This window comes from Parus major, chromosome 3, assembly GCF_001522545.3.
Source record: "Parus major isolate Abel chromosome 3, Parus_major1.1, whole genome shotgun sequence".
Lineage (NCBI taxonomy): Eukaryota > Metazoa > Chordata > Aves > Passeriformes > Paridae > Parus > Parus major.
The window spans coordinates 10957055-10963014 of record NC_031770.1 but is presented as its reverse complement, the minus strand read 5'-3'; the positions used below and the strand labels follow the sequence as shown (position 1 = coordinate 10963014).

The window sequence follows — 5960 nt, the reverse complement described above, 5'->3', positions numbered from 1 at the left end:
TATTTTATTTTATTTTATTTTATTTTATTTTATTTTATTTTATTTTATTTTATTTTATTTTATTTTATTTTATTTTATTTTATTTTATTTTTCCTTCTTGTGAAGCAATACTAGGTGAACTCTCCCCCTTTGTTACAGTCAAAACACTTGTGCTTAGTGTCAGGCTCGGGGAGTCCAGGTGGCAAAAGTAATGCCATCTGGAAATTCCAAGGGATTTACATCAAGGTTATTGCAGCTAGTGGATGGAATGGTACAAAATTTGTTGTTTGACTTTAGCCAGCAGAACCTTCTTTGGAATAGGCAAAAATAGGCAGACAACATTTTAGTGCTAATCAATAGAACCAATCCTCGTGTACCACGTGAAGCACGAGGACATTAGTAAGCAGAACTGCTTTGGTCTTCAAAGTATTCATGCTGTGTAATGTGCATTAAAGCACTCTGGGAACCCAAGCAAAGACAAGTTTGTGCTCTGGGGTGGTGCATCTCCAACCAGCACAAAAGTGGGGAAACCTCCATACTGTACCCAGCCTCACCATGTAGACATCCTTGCATACCAGTCAGATCAAAATCCATCACCAGTTTGTGTTCCTACAGCAAGCAAAGTAGTCCAGTACTTCTCCATCCTGAATGGAAAGAGGATGAATGACAGAGAAGATCAAGATTAGAAATTGGAAAAACTCGTAGGAAAGCACCTGGCTCCCATAAATTCTCTTGCTTTAGCACTGAGCTTTATGCTTCAGTTGAATTTTCACCATCAAAGAGCAAAATACAAACCACCAGACATCAATTAAATTACTATTTTAGTCAATCATACCCTTTCCAGTAGCTCTGGTAGCTCTTCCTCATGGGTTGCCAAATGGTGATTCTGAGAAGCAACCCCCTGCTTCAGTAATTGAGCACTGATAATTTTTAGGAATTGTTGCCTAATATAAATACAGAATTGTTATCCCTTCCTCCTCTGGGGTGCAACACTCAGGAACAAAAAAATGCTTCCAAAATCTCTTTAAAATGGAGCAGCTGTTTTAAGATAGGGAGGACAGGCTGGGATACAAGTGTCCTCACAGATGGCAGTTCAGGGTGTAAGCAAGGTCAGAGCTGGCAAAGGGCATGGTTTGTGGGATCAGAAGGCTTTTGGCTTCCTCAGCAAGACAAGCTGCCCCAGGGTTATTTTGTGTGAACAGTCCTGAGAGCATTACACCGACAGGTAGCCAGCACCTCTTATCCCTGCACGCCATGTGGGTCAGTCCTCCTTTCTCTCCATCACCCCAATGTGCTGCTCACTCCTCATGGCTCTGTGTCCATGTTTCCTGAGCCAGGCAGGGCAAGGAAGCTGTCTGGGCTTCTTCTGAGCACTCAGCCTTACACAGGGCACAGGCAAGGTGTGCAGCACATCCATATCTCACTGGAGACATCCATCTCTTCCAAATATGCCGACAATTCAGCAACCTGGCAGCAAAAAGAAGGCATTTCAGAACTGCAGTAATTTTATTCTACAGCTCTAAAGAAGCAAAGCCATCCCTGGATGGGGATGTGAAAGTGCTATTGCAGTGTCTTGAGAAACAAATGGTGTCTAGTGTTTATGCAGAGAAAAGTGGTATGAACCAGAGAGAGGAAGTACTGACTAGACTGTCTGGTTACACTGTCCATCCCAGCAGGAATGCTGGTAACCAAAGAAACCATAAAGGTAAAAAAAACAACCACCACCTACTGAGGGGCCCCATACCTGGGTAAAAGCTGTGACACTGGGTCTTTTATCTTTGCCGTGGCTGCACTAGTGCAAACAAGTGGAGTGACTCTTGTCTGCTGCTCTATCTCTGCTGCATTCACAGTGGGATCTGAAAAATCTCACAGGATAACCCATCAGATTGCTTTGTTATCCTTTTAACAGAGGGTAATCACACACCCTGTATACAAGAAAGAAAAGGAACAAAGCATGCAAAGTCAAAAATATACATAATGGAAAATGCCGAGTAGAAGTTGCAAAAGCAGACTGCTTTTGTCCTCTCGTGCCTCACTTGTGTGATAAGGACTTTTATTTTACAGCCATTGATCCATTTTCTCGTGGGGCTTCAGCCTCCCTGGGTGTACTGAGCAGGCTGTGCCGAGGTAGCAAAGAGGTGCTCAGGCTTTGCTTTCCTCTCACTCACTCAGGCTGTGCCCAGAGCAGCTCCTCAGCTCTTCCTTCCGCTGGTAAAGCTGCCTTGCTTTCTTCTGAGTATTTTTCGTTGCCTCAGGGAAAGTGCAGAGCTGCCACGTGAGGTGAGCAGCTGCTGTACTGTGCTGCAGGGGCAGAAGAGTGATGTGCAGACAGCTCTTGGCCAGATATATTCCAGCCATGTACTTTTTTAGGGATCATTTAGAATGCTTACGACCTGATTTCACAGATAATGCAATTTTATTTGGCATTCAGTTTTGCTTTTGGGAATTTATGGATCGTGTACTTGGACTGACTGCAGTTGGGTTTCCCCTGGCATGGGAGCATTTAAAAATAATGTTTTTCAGTTACAATCAAAGGATTTTTTTTTCCAAAAGTACTCACTAGACCAAGTTTACTTAGAGAATTAACTTCAGACTTGTTTGGAGTCTGATGTGGAATAGCAAGTGGCAAGGAGCAGTAAATGCTGTCCAGCCTAGAGGAGAGCATGGACAAATTGAAAAGAAAATAAAAATTAAAAACTGAGAAAATTTTTAGTTCAGTCTGTCCAGGTATGCTGCTGTTTTCACCATCCCTCTGCAATCGAGGTAGTGTTACCTTCCAACAGGAGGATGATCAGTGCACTGCTTTCTTAAACTGCTGAGACTAAATTCCAAAGAAGCAACAAAAACCCTGCAAGTGTAATGCTTCAGCCTTGTAAGACACATTCCCTGCCACAGTGAACTAATGATGTAATTTAAATCACAGTAAAGGATGTAAGAAAGACAAGGCACAAAAGGAAGAGGAGACAAAAATATCCTAGTAACAACATGTTCTTCCAAACTATGAGCACAATAATGTGATTTAAATTTCTACCAGATTTGGGGAATTTTTTTCATGTCATTGTTCTCTTCCTTCTGCAATTAAGTGGTTGTACTTGACTGCATGGTGGTAAGCAAATAACACTAATTGTTATTCTGATTGGAGGGTATCAGACTGAAACCATGAATTCTGTTATCAGCTCCAGGTAATAAAAATTGTATGAAAAGATCTATTTCAGGCAGCTTTAGCATCTTTTTTCTCTCTCTCTTTTTACACAAAAGAAGCAGGTCTGACAAGCAATATGACAGTGAAATCCTTCTGCTGAGTCAGATGCTCAAACTTACATAATTGGGGTGTATTTCCATATTGCTTCCCTCCTTTCCTGTGCACGAGGCACAGACAGAGGGAATGTCTGCTCCAAGGCTGCTCACAGTAGCTGAGTGTGGAAACCTCAATGTTACAACTTAAATATTTAAAATACCTTAACATCTCCACAGTGGGATAATGAAATATCATACAAAGTCAGCAAGGCAGGGTCTTCTGCCCAGTGACTGGAGCCCACATGTTGCACAGAAGCAGGGTGAAACTTTTCTGTTCCATGGAACACTGAGTAAATAAGAATTTGGTCAAACAGTATGTCATTTCCTCATTTTTCAGAAAATCAGTTCTAAAAACAAGCAGGGAAAAAAAAAAAAAAAATATTAAAGAAAATCTGATTATTGCAATGTTCCAATGCCATTTTCTGACTCTGGTACATTGTGTGATTTCTCAGGCTGTTATTTTTTGTAGTGTTATGGTGGAACTGTCTGCTAAAATCCCAGAGCCCTATCACACAAAACTAATTTACTAGAAATGTCATTTGGCACGCAAACATTTTTGTCCACAGCAGAAATTTCAGTGGTGTATTTGGCAAGAAGTGCCAAGAAAAGAAAGCTTCGTGTTCACAGATGGCATGTTCCTCATTGACTGCTTCAACCACGAGAGATGTGTGCACAGCTCCAGCCCTGTGGGCTGTGTGTTCTCAGAGTTGCAAGGGTTTTGTTGGTTAAAAATAAAAAATAGGTACAAGTATAAGAAATACTGAAAAGAAAACACAAACTAAAAAACAAAGACCAAAGAGAAAGCAAGAAGGTGAGAAACACAGCAAGCTGAGTTAAATCAGATGTATGTCCCTGCAGAGGAGATGATGAGATGAGCTATCTGAGAGATGCAAATTCAGATCATGCCAGGCAGAATGGGAAACTGAACCTCCTCCAACTTCTTGGAGGAATGCCTTTATTACTGTGTTTCAGGATAACTGAAAATGAGTAAACAGCACACCATTTGCTTTCCTTTCTAGCTTAGAAAGCTTACAAGCACCATTTCAGATTGAACATTTAATCTGGTACAAGTGTGGGGGGTTGAGTTTTTCCCCCCACACAGAGCAAAGAAGAAATTAATATTTATTTTGGCTGTCTTCTGGATTATTTCCCTCCCTCCTATTTGGCTGCTCAACTGAAAAAGCAATCCTATACCCATTCTCCATTGATCTACTTCCAGCAGGGTTCCACTCCATATCCCTCTGGGTTTGGCAGCCTCAGAAATGAATTCAGCTAGAAAGTCCTGTAAGCCACTTACAATATTGGAAGTCATCTCACTCTGCTTCCACCGATGAGGAAGCCTTCTCTTGGACTAAGTGGCAAGACACAGATTGGTTAGGTTGTTTGCAAGATGGGTAGAAAACTCGCCAACAGGCTGCACTCAGAGGGTCTTGATCAATGTTTTTAATCTCAGGGTGGCAGCCTGTTTCAAGTGAGGTTTCCCTGTGACTGTTGCTGGGCTCCACGCTGTTCATCTTCACAAGGATTTGGGTGATAGATTTGAAAGCAGCTTCACCCAGGGTTGCTGGGTGAACTGGGCAGAGAAGACAACCTGCCCTGTGAGGAAAGACAGGAGTTACATCTTATCTCCCTGGGGGAGAGAAGGCTTGGAGGCAGGGGGCTAATCTCAATATACCATAGTGCTACAAAGAGGGCGGAGGCTCTCCTCACCAAGTACTACATGGAGAAGACAAGGCACAACATGCATTTTCTTACGGTGAGAGCAACCAACGACTGAAACACAGGGATGTGGTGGTAGAGTCCCTGTCAGGGGAGATTTCCAAGCTGCCACTGGACAGGGTGCTCGATCATCTCATCTAGGCTCCCTCCCACAAAAGTTGGACCAGTGATCTTTCCAGCTCCCTTCCAGCCTGGTCTATTCCATGGTTCTATGAGTCTGTGAGAACAGGGGGTCCTGTAGCCACCTTCAACATTACCCTGAAGAAAGAACCAGCCCAGCCCCACCATTTGCCAGCAAGCAGACCTGCATGCACTACAGTTCCAGCTGTCCAGACAGGTCTCCAGCTCACCCAGCTGGCAGGGACCACACGAAGGGCGCTGCTCTTTCTCACCCGCTGGACACCGGACCTCATCGGCCCACGTGAACCAGCAGCAACTTTTCGCTCGGGGCCGAGGCCCAGGTGTGGGTGGTGAGGAGCGGTCTCACGGCTCACCGAGGCCTCTGTGACCTTGGGAACTCACGGCTGCCGTGGCCCTCGCAGCCGGGACACACCGGCCGCGCCGCTCCTGGCGGACCGCAGCGCCGGGGTCCGCGTCCCCCGCTGCCCCATCAGCCAGTGGCTCTAGGAAGGAGACAAAGGCGCTCTGGACGGCCGGAGGCGTTGACCGGCAAAGAAAAGGGGCCGGGGGCGCAGGACGGGCGCTGGGAGACCCTCAGCGCGTCTCCAGCCGCCTCCTCCCGACCAAGCCCTCAGGCAACGCGGTGAGGGGGCGGAGCCGAGGCGGCCACACAGGGCGGTGACGGGCGCGCTCCCCATCCAATAGAACCGCGTTGTTTTCTGATGGACACTCGTACTGACCAATCGTGGCGCCGCAACCGGTCCCCCCTCGGCTCGGAGCCAATCGCGGTGCCGGCGGCGGGCGGGGAGGCGGGGCCGTGTGCCGGCGCGGGGCGGGCCGTGTGC

General features: G+C 45.8%; 1 protein-coding gene across 5 annotated transcripts in view; it reads right to left on the bottom strand.

Moving 5' to 3' along the window:
- The window catches only part of GALM (galactose mutarotase), a 28135-nt gene extending 22402 nt beyond the window's left edge, over window positions 1–5733 (bottom strand). For 3 of the 5 annotated variants that reach the window (XM_033513224.1, XM_033513222.1, XM_033513226.1), the window contains exons 1-4: window positions 4574–5733; window positions 1724–1835; window positions 1216–1446; window positions 534–623 (exon numbers count right to left, since the gene is read on the bottom strand). The gene's annotated coding sequence lies outside the window, so the exon portion shown is untranslated. The remainder of the gene's footprint in view (window positions 1–533; window positions 624–1215; window positions 1447–1723; window positions 1836–4573) is intronic. The other 2 variants (XM_033513221.1, XM_033513223.1) reach the window with 2 other exon arrangements.
- Between the last annotated feature and the right edge of the window lie 227 nt (window positions 5734–5960).